The sequence below is a fragment of the Bos indicus x Bos taurus genome, chromosome 19 (genome assembly GCF_003369695.1).
Source record: "Bos indicus x Bos taurus breed Angus x Brahman F1 hybrid chromosome 19, Bos_hybrid_MaternalHap_v2.0, whole genome shotgun sequence".
Classification (NCBI taxonomy): domain Eukaryota; kingdom Metazoa; phylum Chordata; class Mammalia; order Artiodactyla; family Bovidae; genus Bos; species Bos indicus x Bos taurus.
Genome location: NC_040094.1, coordinates 749238 through 764535, shown reverse-complemented (window position 1 = coordinate 764535; position 15298 = coordinate 749238). Strand labels below are relative to the sequence as shown.

Below are 15298 nucleotides of genomic sequence, written 5' to 3'. Positions count from 1 at the left end.
AATACAATCATGGTGAACTATCATTCTTTAAAGAAAATTGAAAAAAGGGGGGGAAAAAAATGAAGAGGGGAAAGTCTGACCATGCTGAATTTCTGTGTTTGGTAGTATTTCTTTGTTCTATATATTTCAGAAAATTATGATGAAATATTAGAACAAATATAATCATAATGATAAATAACAACTTGTTTCCGTAGAATGTGTCATTCTCTTATTTGTTCACTTCAAGACACCCTATGAGATCGTTATTATTGTCTTCACTGTGCAGATGAGAATTTTTGAAATCACACATCTTGGATTGTTATTTTTTACTATTTATCACTGGCTTCCCAGAAAACCTTCCTGCTCCACAGTTTCTTCATTGCATTTTTTACTTCTGCATTTCTCAGTGTGTAAATCAGGGAGTTTAACACAGGAGTGATGATGGTATAAAACACAGCCACCATCTTATCCTCTGAAAAGCCACCATCTTATCCTCTGAAAAGGTAGTATCAGGATGCATATACATGAAAGTACAGGGACCAAAAATGATGATGACCACGGCGTTGTGGGCGCCACAGGTAGAGAGAGCTTTGTGCCTGCCTTCTTCTGACTGCTTTCTCAGGGACACCAGGATGATGGTATAGGAGATTAGCAAAATGACAAATCTCCCCAAAGTGATGGTACTGCTGTTGGCTGTCACAACAGCACCAACAACATATGTGTCTGTGCAGGCGAGTTTTAGCATGGGGTGAAGATCACAAAAGTAGTAATCAATCTCATTGGGTTCACAAAAGGGTAGTTGGACTACCAGAGCCACTTGGATGATGGAGTGTAAGAACCCACCTATCCAAGTCCGCAGCAGCATTTTATTGCATCTGTCTCAATCCATGATGGTCATATAATGTAGGGGTTTACAAATAGCCACATAACAATCATAGGCCATTACAGTAAGGATGAAGATCTCAGTACAACCAAAGAAATGTACCCCAAAGAGTTGCAACATGCACCCTGTGTAGGAGATCATTTTCCTTTTGGCTAGTAGGTCCACAATCATCTTAGGATCTATGACCAAAGAGTAACAAATATCCACAAAAGACAAGTAGTTGAGAAAGAAATACATAGGAGACTTGAAAATGTTGCCCACACAAACCGTCAGTATGATGAGGAGGTTTCCTAGCAGAATGACCATGTAGAAGAAAGAAAACACCACAAAACACACTTCTTCAACCTCTATGTTCTGGGAAAGACCCCAGAAAACAAATTCAGTTACACTGATTATTTTTCCATGGAATTAATTTAGCAGGCCAAGTTCCCAAGAGACAATTACATTACCTGAAAGAAAGAAAAAAAGAAAAAAAAAAAAAAAGTAACGAAGACCAGCAACATTTATTTTTAACTCAAAACAAATGAATAACCAGAATTGATAAAAATGAAAAAATGGGTACTTACCTCTGCTTAGCATGTATACCTAAAGAAATAGAAGTACCCATATTCTACATATTTTGATCATCTTATGTCAAGATGATAGTCCTTTCATTAATTCAGATTTAGATACAAAGTCCAAAGAGATAAAGTAAATCCTCTAAATCACACATTTAACCAACCCTCTGACTTCCCTCATGTTTCGTAAAGATTCTTTCATCTATTCCTCACAATTTGCTTCTTTCTAATCTGTCTAAGACACTCAACTGAAATTTGAAACAACTTTTAAGTTTGGGAATATGACAACATCTATATCCTGAAAATATCCGTCTTACTTTTGAAACACACACACACACGCCCATATTTTCCTATCTGAATACTGGTATGAGTGTTCAAATAGTTGGGACTGGATGACGTTGCAGAGTCTTCTTCTTAAGAAACTGTGATATTTGTATACATGCATTTTTGTTCCCATATTTGATATCAAACTCTCATAATAAAGAGTGATGTGATATAGTAGAAAGGAAAGCAAAATTATGCAAATCTGATTCTGAGATATTGGGGCTGTACCTCTAGATAAATTGTTAAGCTTCATGGGGCTTCTGTTATCCCACTTGCAAAATGAGAAAGTTTTTATTTCACTATGGTCTATAACATAAATAGCTATTTCTACTATGAAATTAAAAAAAAAATTCTTTCAGCTTGGAATAGCCATAAAAACCTGAAAAGGAGGCAGAAATTAAAGAAAACAGTGAAAGAAACTGATGGAGTAGTTACTTTACAGTGTTGTGTTCATTTCTGCAGTACAGCAAAGTGAATAAGACACACATATACACATATCCCCTCTTTTGTGGATTTCCTTACCATTTAGGTCACCACAGAGCACTGACTAGAGATCTTAGTGCTATACATGAGGATTGTCATTAGTTATCAATTTTATTCATAGCAATATACATATGTCAAGCCCAATCTCCCAATTCAACCCACTCTACATCCCCCGTTGGTATTCATACTTTGTTCTCTACATTTGTCACTCTATTTCTGCTTTGCAAATAAGTTTACCTATACCATTAAAAGATTAGGATGGGTAGATACATTGTGATAAAGTCACACAATGGAATATTATTTTCCAGTAATAATGAGTGAACTAGAGCTACTCAACATAACAAATTTTCACAAAAACTTATTGTAGAGTAAAAGAAGCCACCTACACAAAACGTTGCTCTGTATCATTCTGTTATATCAGACTTAAAAGGGATCAAATTTAAAAGAAAGTGTTGGAGGCACATCAAGATGGGTTTGATTTAAATGGAGGGGAGGAAAATCTTACCTTCAAACTCAGTGATTGAGGATTCCCCAGGAATTGCATTGCTTTGGTATTTTATATACTTCTCTGTTAACATCAATAAATAAATAAATATGTTCTAGCTCTGTGAAAAATACCATTGGTAGCTTGATAGGGATTGCATTGAATCTATAGATTGCTTTGGGTAATATACTCATTTTCACTGTATTGATTCTTCTGATCCATTTCACAATTTGTATGGAAATACACACAAAAAAAAAAAAAAAAACTCAAATAGCCAAAGCAATCTTGAGAAAGAAGAATGGAACTGGATGAATCAGCCTGCCTGACTTCAGGCTCTACTATAAAGCCACAGTCATCCAGACAGTAGGGTACTGGCACAAAGACAGAAATATAGATCAATGGAACAAAATAGAAAGCCCAGAGGTAAATCCATGCACCTATGGATACCTTATCTTTGACAAAGGAGGCAACAATATACAATGTAGTAAAGACAATCTCTTTTACAAGTGGTGTTGGGAAAACTGGTCAACCACTTGTAAAAGAATGAAACTAGAACACTTTATAACACCACACACAAAAATAAACTCAAAATGGATTAAAGATCTAAACATAAGACCAGAAACTATAAAACTCCTAGAAACTATACAACATAGGCAAAACACGGTCTGACATAAATCACAGCAGGATCCTCTATGACCCACCTCCCAGAATATTGGAAATAAAAGCACAAATAAACAAATGGGACCTAATTAAAATTAAAAGCTTCTGCATAACAAAGGAAACTATAAGCAAGGTGAAAAGACAGCCTTCAGAATGGGAGAAAATAATAGCAAATGAAGCAACTGACAAACAACTAATCTCAAAAATATACAAGCAACTCCTATAGCTCAATTCCGGAAAAATAAACAACCCAATCAAAAAATGGGCTAAAGACCTAGATAGACATTTCTCCAAAGAAGATATACAGATGGCTAACAAACACATGAAAAGATGCTCAAAATCACTCATTATCAGAGAAATGCAAATCAAAACCACTATGAGGTACCATTTCACACCAGTCAGAATGGCTGCAATCCAAAAGGCTACAAGCAATAAATGCTGGAGAGGGTGTGGAGAAAAAGGAACCTTCGTACACTGTTGGTGGGAATGCAAACTAGCACAGCCACTATGGAGAACAGTGTGGAGAGTTTTCCTTAAAAAACTGGAAATAGAACTGCCTTATGACACAGCAATCCCACTGCTGGGCATACACACCGAGGAAACCAGAATTGAAAGAGACACGTGTATCCCAATGTTCATCGCAGCGCTGTTTCTAATAGCCAGGACATGGAAGCAACCTAGATGTCCATCAGCAGATGAATGGATAAGAAAGCTGTAGTACATATACACAATGGAGTATTACTCAGCCATTAAAAAGAATACATTTGAATCAGTTCTAATGAGGTGGATGAAACTGGAGCCTATTATACAGAGTGAAGTAAGCCAGAAGGAAAAACACCAATACAGTATACTAACACATATATATGGAATTTAGAAAGATGGTAACAATAACCCTGTGTACGAGACAGCAGAAGAGACACTGATGTATAGAACAGTCTTATGGACTCTGTGGGAGAGGGAGAGGGTGGGGGGATTTGGGAGAATGGCATTGAAACATGTAAAATATCATGTATGAAACGAGATGCCAGTCCAGGTTCGATGCACGATACTGGATGCTTGGGGCTGGTGCACTGGGACGACCCAGAGGGATGGTGTGGGGATGGAGGAGGGTTCAGCATGGGAAGCACGTGTATACCTGTGGCGGATTCATTTTGATATTTGGCAAAACTAATACAATTATGTAAAGTTTAAAAATAAAATAAAATTAAAAAAAAAGAATACATTTGAATCAGTTCTAATGAGGTGGATGAAACTGGAGCCTATTATACAGAGTGAAGTAAGCCAGAAAGAAAAAGACCAATATAGTATACTAACGCATATATGGAATTTAGAAAGATGCTAACGACAACCCTGTATGCGAGACATCAAAAGAGACACATGTGTATAGAACAGTCTTTTGGACTCTGTGGGAGAGGGAGAGGGTGGGATGATTTGGGAGAATGGCATTGAAATATGTATAATATCATATGTGAAAGGAATCACCAGTCCAGGCTTGATGCATGATACAGGATGCTCGGGGCTGGTGCACTGGATTGACTCAGGGGGATGGTATGAGGAGGGAGGTGGGAGGTGGTTCAGGATGGGGAACACTTGTACACCCATCCTGGATTCATGTCGATGTATGGCAAAATCAATACAATATTGTAAAGTAATTAGCCTTCAATTAAAATAAATAAATTTATATTAAAAAATAAAAATAAACATCAACAACAACAAAAAATAGATATGCTGCTCCTGCTGCTAAGTCGTTTCAATCGTGTCTGACTCTGCGACCGGTTAGATGGCATCCCACCAGGCTCCCCCATCCCTGGGATTCTCCAGGCAAGAAAACTGGAGTGTGTTGCCATTTCCTTCTCCAATGAATGAAAATGAAAATTGAAAGTGAAGTCGCTCAGTGGTGCCCGACTCTAAGCGACTCCATGGACTGCAGCCCACCAGGATCCTCCGCCCATGGGATTTTCCAGGCAAGCGTACTGGAGTGGGGTGCCATTGTCTTCTCCAAAATAGTTACGACTCATTCCTTAATCTCAGTAGTCCTTCATATTTACTTATAATGGATAACTCTCCAGTGGTGTAATGTCAGACACTCTAGTGAGGTCATTGCAGCATATGTTCAAATAAGGGGCATGGGGAATCCTTTTGATTAAAGCCCCTATAAAGCTGTTATTCAAGCCAAGCTACAGATGTATTAATAAATGATTCCTTTAGTTCTGGTTTAGGATAGGATTACACAGTGTCTTAGGTAATCATCAGGAATTCTATCGACCTGAGGACACATCCCCCAAAGATCTGTTAATTCCAACTGAACTCTGTGCTCTGAGGTATGTTTTGTAGCAACGTTGTTCCTGATCTGTATATTAGACTTGATAGCATAGTCATTCCAGGTGTGCCTTCTCTTTTACAGTAGAAATAATGATAAAAACTGTAATATATATAATGATAACCCAATTCAGACTTGAATACATCCCTTAAAACTTTCTCACTTTGCAGGGGGTATAACAGAAGCCCCATGAAGCTATCTTAAAACCAGATTGCATTAATTTTTATTTTCTTTCTCCTACACTGCATATCTCGATATGAGAGTTTGATATCAAATAGGGGGTCCAAAAATTCATGTACACTCTCATTCTCCTTCTGCTTTTCCTCCTGAATTAAACAAAACATTTTATTCTCCATTCAGAGAGTCCTTCAGTTTAAGAGACTTCAAATCATAGCAGTTTTTGACAACTGTGAATAATGTGTCTTGGTTATCATCTAAAAGAAACTGGTCATTTAAAATCAAACCTGGGGATTCTGTCTCCATTGTCCATCCAGCAAACTCCAGGAGGAAAGCTTCTTTCTCCCAGAATCAAGATCCACCTCAAAGAATTTCTTCCTCCACATTCTTAACATGTCAAACATACTAACACCTCATTCTCTTTTGAAAGTCAAACATTTTCCTACTCATATGTCATTAGTATCCATCTCATAGTCTGGTTTGCATGCATTTCATCATTTTATTATCATCTTAAAAATTTTTAGTCTCCCCCTATTTATAAGAATATTGTCTTGCAATTACAAGTATTCAAAATATAGAAATTTGATAAAATTCTCTCTTTTTCAGAAACCTTCAATGTTAGTTTTAGAATTGAAAAATCTCACCAGTATTGTCCACAGTGTGGATTTTGCTTTATTTTTCTATCACTCCTGACATAATTTGGATGCAACTATTCAAAACATAGTTAAGAGCAATACCTTAAGAATTGCTTTGTGAATAATTGGTTTCAGAGAATCCCTGAGCCCAGAAATTCAAAAATTGGTAGAATTGTATTGTTCCTGGTCTGTCTCTCAACAACTAAAATCTGCCATTTTGCAGTACTGATGGCAATAAATCCTGTTTTCTCTACTTCTTATATGGCCATTTTAAAGAGAATGATACAAAATGTTAATGACCTTGGGGAAAATCTTTCTCCTAAAGTACCCTCTAAAATCAGGCTGTGAAAAGAGACAAAGAAGGACACTACATAATGATCAAAGGATCAATCCAAGAAGAGACATAACAATTATAAATATATATGCACCCAATGTAGGAGCACCAAAACATGTAAGACAAATGCTAACAAGTATGAATGGGGAAATTAACAATAACACAATAATAGTGGGAAACTTTAATACCCCACTCACACCTATGGATAGATCAACTAAACAGAAAATGAACAAGGAAATACAAACTTTAAATTATACAATAGACCAGTTAGACCTAATTGATATCTATAGGACATTTCACCCCAAAATAATGAATTTCACCTTTTTCTAAAGCACATACAGAACCTTATCCAGGATAGATCACATCCTGGGCCATAAATCTAGCCTTGGTAAGTTCCAAAAAATTGAAATCATTCCAAGCATCTTTTCTGACCACAATGAGTAAAATTAGATCTCAATTACAGGAGAAAACCTATTAAAAATTCCAACATATAGAGGCTGAACAACACACTGCTGAATAAACCAACAAATCACAGAAGAAATAAAAAAAAAAATCAAAATATGCATTAAAATGAATGAAAATGAAAACACAACAACCCAAAACCTGTGGGACACAGTAAAAGCAGTGCTAAGGGGACAGTTCATAACTATACAGGCATACCTCAAGAAACAAGTCAAATAAATAACCTAACTATACACCTAAAGCAACTAGAAAAGGAAGAAATGAAGAACATCAGGGTTAGTAGAAGGAAAGAAATCTTAGAAATTAGGGCAGAAAGAAATGCAAAAGAAACAAAAGAGACCATAGCAAAAATCAACAAAGCCAAAAGCTGGTTCACTGAAAGGATAAATAAAATTGGCAAACCATTATCCAGACTCATCAAGAAACAAAGGGAGAAAAATCAAATCAATAAAATTAGAAATGAAAATCGAGAGATCACAACAGACAACACACAAATACAAAGGATCATAAGAGACTACTATTAGCAATTGTATGCCAATAAAATGGACAATGTGGAAGAAATGGACAAATTCTTAGAAAAGTACAACTTTCCAAAACTGAACCAGGAAGAAATAGAAAATCTTAACAGACCCATTACAAGCACGTAAATTGAAACTAATCAGAAATCTTCCAGCAAACAAAAGCCCAGGTCCAGACGGCTTCACAGCTGAATTCTACCAAAAATTTAGAGAAGAGCTAACACCTATCCTACTCAAACTCTTCCAGAAATTTGCAGAGGAAGGTACATTTCCAAACTCATTCTATGAGGTCACCATCACCCTAATACCAAAACCTGACAAAGATGCCACAAAAAAAGAAAACTACAGGCCAATATCACTGATGAACATAGATGTAAAAATCCTTAACAAAATTCTACCGATCAGAATCCAACAACACATTATACAACATGACCAAGTGGGCTTTATCCCAGGGATGCAAGGATTCTTCAATATCCGCAAATCAATCAATATAATACACCACATTAACAAATTGAAAAATAAAAGCCATATGACTATCTCAATAGATGCAGAGAAAGCCTTTTACAAAATTCAACAACCGTTTATGATAAAACTCTCCAAAAAGCAGGAATAGAAGGAACATACCTCAACATAATAAAATCTATATATGACAAACCCACAGCAAACATTATCCTCAATGGTGAAAAATTGAAAGCATTTCCCCTAAAGTTAGGAACAAGACAAGGATGCCCACTTTCACCACTACTATTCAACATAGTTTCGGAAGTCTTGGCCATAGCAATTAGAGCAGAAAAAGAAATAAAAAGGAATCCAAATTGGAAAAGAAGAAGTAAAACTCTCACTGTTTGCAGATGACATGATCCTCTGCATAGAAAACCCTAAAAACGACAGAATGATCTTTCTTCATTTTCAAAGCAAACCATTCAATATCACAGTAATCCAAGTTTATGCCCCAAACAGTAACACTGAAGAAGCTGAAGTCGAATGGTTCTATGAAGACCTACAAGACTTTTTAGAACTAACACCCAAAAAAGATGTCCTTTTCACTATAGGAGACTGGAATGCAGGAGTAGGAAGTCAAGAAACACCTGGATTTGGCTTTAGAATATGGAATGAAGCAGGACAAAGACTAATAGAGTTTTGCCGAGAGAATGCACTGGTCATAGACAAACCCTCTTCCAACAACACAAGAGATGACTCTACACATGGACATCAACAGATGGTCAACACCGAAATCAGATTGATTATATTCTTTGCAGCCAAAGATGGAGAAGCTCTATACAGTCAGCAAAAACAAGACCGGGATCTGACCGTGGTTCAGATCATGAACTTCTTATTTCAAAATTCAGTCTTAAATTGAAGAAAGTAGGGAAAACCACTAAACCATTCAGGTATGGCCTAAATCAAATGCCTTATGATTATGCAGTGGAAGAAAGAAATAGATTTAAGGGACTAGATCTGATATATATAGTACCTGATGAACAATGGATGGAGGTTCATGACATTGTACAGGAGACAGGGATCAAGATCATCCCTATGGAAAAGAAATTATAAATTATCCTAATTTGTGGATTTTCTTTTGTGTGTGTGTGTGAATTTCCTTTTATTTTAAAAATGGGGATGACACATTGGGTGTGTAGGACAACTTGACATATTTTAATTTAAGCTGTTTTACAACTTATGCTTTTCATCATATCTCATAAATAACGGTCTATCTCAAGGCCATTTTTTTTTGAATATACATATACATAGATGTAACTTCTAGACCTCTAATTCATTTGCATTAATTTTTGTGTATAGTATGTGGTAGTGTTTCTGGCTCATATATTTTTTTTTTTCATATAGATATCCAATGATTGAAAACTGATAAAGGTCAGTGCACATTCCAATCCCAAAGAAAGGCAATGTCAAAGAATGTTCAAACTACCGCACAATTGCACTCAACTCATACACTAGTAAAGAAATGCTCAAAATTCTCCAAGCCAGGCTTCAGCAATATGTGAAACGTGAACTTCCAGATGTTCAAGCTGGTTTTAGAAAAGGCAGAGGAACCAGAGATCAAACTGCCAACATCTGCTGGATCATAAAAAAAGCAAGAGAGTTCCAGAAAACCATCTATTTCTGCTTTATTGACTATCCCAAAGCCATTGACTGCGTGGATGACAATAAACTGTGGGATATTCTGAAAGAGATGGGAATATCAGACCACCTGACCTGCCTTTTGAGAAACCTATATGCAGGTCAGGAAGCAACAGTTAGAACGGGACATGGAACAACAGACTGGTTCCAAATATGAAAAGGAGTACGTCAAGGCTGTATATTGTCACCCTGCTTATTTAACTTATATGCAGAGTACATCATGAGAAATGCTGGGCTGGAAGAAGCAAAAGCTGGAATCAAGAGTGCTGGGAGAAATATCAATAACCTCAGATATGCAGATGACACCAGCCTTATGGCAGAAAGTGAAGAACAACTAAAGAACCTCTTGATGAAAGTGAAAGAGGAGAGTGAAAAAGTTGGCTTAAAGCTCAACACTCAGAAAACTAAGATCATGGCATCTGGTCCCATCACTTCATGGGAAATAGATGGGGAAACAGTGGAAACAGTGTCAGACTTTATTTTTTGGAGCTCCAAAATCACTGCACACGATTATTGCAGCCATGAAATTAGAAGACGTTTACTCCTTGGAAGGAAGGTTATGACCAACATAGACAGCATATTGAAAAGCAGAGACATTACTTTGCCAACAAAGGTCCATCTAGTCAAGGCTATGGTTTTTCCAGTAGTCATGTATGGATGTGAGAGTTGGACCATAAAGAAAGCTGAGTGCTGAAGAATTGATGCTTTTGAACTGTGGTGTTGTAGAAGACTCTTTAGAGTCCCTTGGACTACAAGGAGATCCAACCAGTCCATCCTAAAGGAGATCAGTCCTGGGTCTTCATTGGAAGGACTAATGTTGAAGCTGAAACTCCAATATTTTGACCACCTAATGCAGATAGCTGACTCATTTGAAAAGACTCTGATTCTGGGAAAGATTGAGGGCAGGAGGAGAAGAGGGCCACAGAGGATGACATGGTAGGATAGCATCACTGACACAATGGACATGGGTCTGTGTGGACTCTGGGTGTTGGTGATGGACAGGGAGGCTTGGCTTGTTACAGTTCATGGGGTCGCAAAGAGTCGGACATGACTGAGCCACTGAACTGAACAGATCCAGTTGATGAAGCATGTGTTCATAAAACTGTTCTTTTTGCATTGAATTACCTTGATATTTTTGTTTAAAATTTATACATATATGTTTATTTATAAACATTCTGTCACGTTTCAACAGCACACAACTTAACTTACAGGAGCTTTATAGTTCATCTCGAATATTGGTAGAATAAGTTCTCCAGCTGTGTTCTTTCTTTGAACATGAGTTTCTATTCCATATAATTTTGAAACTGTATCTTTCTACACAAATTTCAAAAAAGAATTGTCCAAAACTCGACCAGGAAGAAATAGAAAATCTTAACAGACCCATCACAAGCATGGAAATTGAAACTGTAATCAAAAATCTTCCAGCAAACAAAAGCCCCGGTCCAGATGGCTTCACAGCTGAATTCTACCAAAAATTTAGAGAAGAGGTGACACCTATCCTGCTCAAACTCTTCCAAAAAATTGCAGAGGAAGACAAATTTCCAAACTCGTTCTATGAGGCCACCATCACCCTAATACCAAAACCTGACAAAGATGCCACAAAAAAAGAAAACTACAGGCCAATATCACTGATGAACATAGATGCAAAAATCCTTAACAAAATTCTAGCAATCAGAATCCAACAACACATTAAAAAGATCATACACCATGATCAAGTGGGCTTTATCCCAGGGATGTAAGGATTCTTCAATATCCACAAATCAATCAATGTAATACACCACATTAACAAATTGAAAAATAAAAACCATATGATTATCTCAATAGATGCAGAGAAAGCCTTTGACAAAATTCAACATCCATTTATGATAAAAACTCTCCAGAAAGCAGGAATAGAAGGAACATACCTCAACATAATAAAATCTATATATGACAAACCCACAGCAAACATTATCCTCAATGGTGAAAAATTGAAAGCATTTCCTCTAAAGTCAGGAACAAGACAAGGGTGCTCACTTTCACCATTACTATTCAACATAGTTTTGGAAGTTTTGGCCACAGCAATCAGAGCAGAAAAAGAAATAAAAGGAATCCAAATTGGAAAAGAAGAAGTAAAACTCTCACTATTTGCAGATGACATGATCCTCTACATAGAAAACCCTAAAGATTCCACCAGAAAATTACTATAAATAATCAATGATTATAGTAAAGTTGCGGGATATAAAATCAACACGCAGAAATCCCTTGCATTCCCATACACTAATAATGAGAAAACAGAAAGAGAAATTAAGGAAACAATTCCATTCACCATTGCAACGGAAATAATAAAATACTTAGGAATATATCTACCTAAAGAAACTAAAGACCTATATATAGAAAACTATAAAACACTGGTGAAAGAAATCAAAGAGGACACTAATAGATGGAGAAATATACCATGTTCATGGATTGGAAGAATCAATATAGTGAAAATGAGAAAGCAATTTATAGATTCAACGCAATCCCTATCAAGCTACCAACAGTATTCTTCACAGAGCTAGAACAAATAATTTCACAATTTGTATGGAAATACAAAAAACCTCGAATAGCCAAAGCGATCTTGAGAAAGAAGAATGGAACTGAAGGAATCAACCTACCTGACTTCAGGCTCTACTACAAAGCCACAGTTATCAAGACAGTATGGTACTGGCACAAAGACAGAAATATAGATCAATGGAATAAAATAGAAAGCCCAGAGATTAATCCACGCACATATGGACACCTTATCTTTGACAAAGGAGGCAATAATATACAATGGATTAAAGACAATCTCTTTAACAAGTGGTGCTGGGAAAACTGGTCAACCACTTGTAAAAGAATGAAACTAGATCACTTTCTAACACCATACACAAAAATAAACTCAAAACGGATTAAAGATCTAAACGTAAGACCAGAAACTATAAAACTCCTAGAGGAGAACATAGGCAAAACACTCTCAGACATACACCACAGCAGGATCCTCTATGACCCACCTCCCAGAATATTGGAAATAAAATCAAAAATAAACAAATGGGACCTAATTAACCTTAAAAGCTTCTGCACATCAAAGGAAACTATTAGCAAGGTGAAAAGAGAGCCTTCAGAATGGGAGAAAATAATAGCAAATGAAGCCACTGACAAACAACTAATCTCAAAAATATACAAGCAACTCTTACAGCTCAACTCCAGAAAAATAAACGACCCAATCAAAAAATGGGCCAAAGAACTAAATAGACATTTCTCCAAAGAAGACATACAGATGGCTAACAAAAACATGAAAAGATGCTCAACATCACTCATTATCAGAGAAATGCAAATCAAAACCACTATGAGGTACCATTTCACACCAGTCAGAATGGCTGTGATCCAAAAGTCTACAAATAATAAATGCAGGAGAGGGTGTGGAGAAAAGAGAACCCTCTTACACTGTTGGTGGGAATGCAAACTAGTACAGCTACTATGGAGAACAGTGTGGAGATTCCTTAAAAACCTGGAAATAGAACTGCCTTATGATCCAGCAATCCCACTGCTGGGCATACACACTGAGGATACCAGAAGGGAAAGAGACACGTGCACCCCAATGTTCATCGCAGCACTGTTTCTAATAGCCAGGACATGGAAGCAACCTAGATGTCCATCAGCAGATGAATGGATAAGAAAGCTGTGGTACATATACACAATGGAGTATTACTCAGCCATTAAAAAGAATACATTTGAATCAGTTCTAATGAGGTGGATGAAACTGGAGCCTATTATACAGAGTGAAGTAAGCCAGAAGGAAAAACATAAATACAGTATACTAATGCATATATGGAATTTAGAAAGATGGTAACAATAACCCGGTGTACGAGACAGCAAAAGAGACACTGATGTATAGAATAGTCTAATGGACTCTGTGGGAGAGGGAGAGGGTGGGAAGATTTGGGAGAATGGCATTGAAACATGTAAAATATCATGTAAGAAACGAGTTGCCAGTCCAGGTTCGATACAGGATACTGGATGCTTGGGGCTAGTGCACTGGGACGACCCAGAGGGATGGTATGGGGAGGGAGGAGGGAGGAGGGTTCAGGATGGGGAACACATGTATACCTGTGGCGGATTCATTTTGATATTTGGCAAAACTTATACAATTATGTAAAGTTTAAAAAAAAAAAAAAAAGAATTGTCAGTTTCTTCTGTCTACGCCACCAGGGAATTCATGTGTATATGCCAATGCTAATCTCCTAATTTCCCTCCCCCGCCTCCCTTTGTCTCCCTTTTGGTAACCAGAGGTCTGTTTTCCACGTCTATGAATCTAGTTCTGCTTTGTAAATAAATGAATTTGCATCAATTTTTGATTCCACATAAGTGATGTAATTATTTGTCCTACTTGGTCTGACTTACTTCACTTAATTTGAAATCTGTAAGTCCATTCAGGTTTCTGCAAATATTTACCTTCCAAGCAATATTTTCTTTTTTTTAAATTTTATTTTATTTTTAGATTTTACAATATTGTATTAGTTTTGCCAAACATCGAAATGAATCTGCCACAGGTATACATGTGTTCTCCATCCTGAACCCTCCTCCCTCCTCCCTCCCCATACCATCCCTCTGGGTCGTCCCAGTGCACCAGCCCCAAGCATCCAGTATCGTGCATCAAACCTGGACTGGCGACTCGTTTCATATATGATATTATACGTATTTCAATGCCATTCTCCCAAATCATCCCACACTCTCCCTCTGCCACAGAGTCCAAAAGACTGTTCTATACAACAGTGTCTCTTTTGCTGTCTCGTATACAGGGTTATTGTTACCATCTTTCTAAATTCCATATATATGTGTTAGTATACTGTATTGGTGTTTTTCTTTCTGGCTTACTTCACTCTGTATAATAGGCTCCAGTTTCATCCACCTCATTAGAACTGATTCAAATGTATTCTTTTCTAATTTTATTTTTAAATTACTTTCGTTGTTCAGTTTCTAAGTTATGTCTGACTCTTTGTGACCCCATGGGGTCAGACCAAGTAAGACAAATAATTACATCACTTATGTGGAATCAAAAATTGATGCAAATTCATTTATTTACAAAGCAGAACTAGTTTCATCTAGATGAATAAAAATAAGTTTGTAACATGCAATGTTTTGATAAAACAAGAGAAAATGTAAATATATTCTGGAGAATGTAAGTTAAATATGAGAGTTTCTGCTCTTATGCCGACAGCATAACGAACAGCAAAGTTATTTTCAAATGAGGAAATAAAGTAATTTTGGAGAATTGTTTCATGATGCAAGGAAAATCAGACAATTGACATGTGTTAAAAATTGCCTTAAAATAACCAACCTATTATC

General features: G+C 36.7%; 1 pseudogene; it reads right to left on the bottom strand.

The window, feature by feature from the left end:
* Positions 1-308: 308 nt before the first annotated feature.
* LOC113877164 lies at positions 309-1255 on the bottom strand (annotated as a pseudogene).
* Between the last annotated feature and the right edge of the window lie 14043 nt (positions 1256-15298).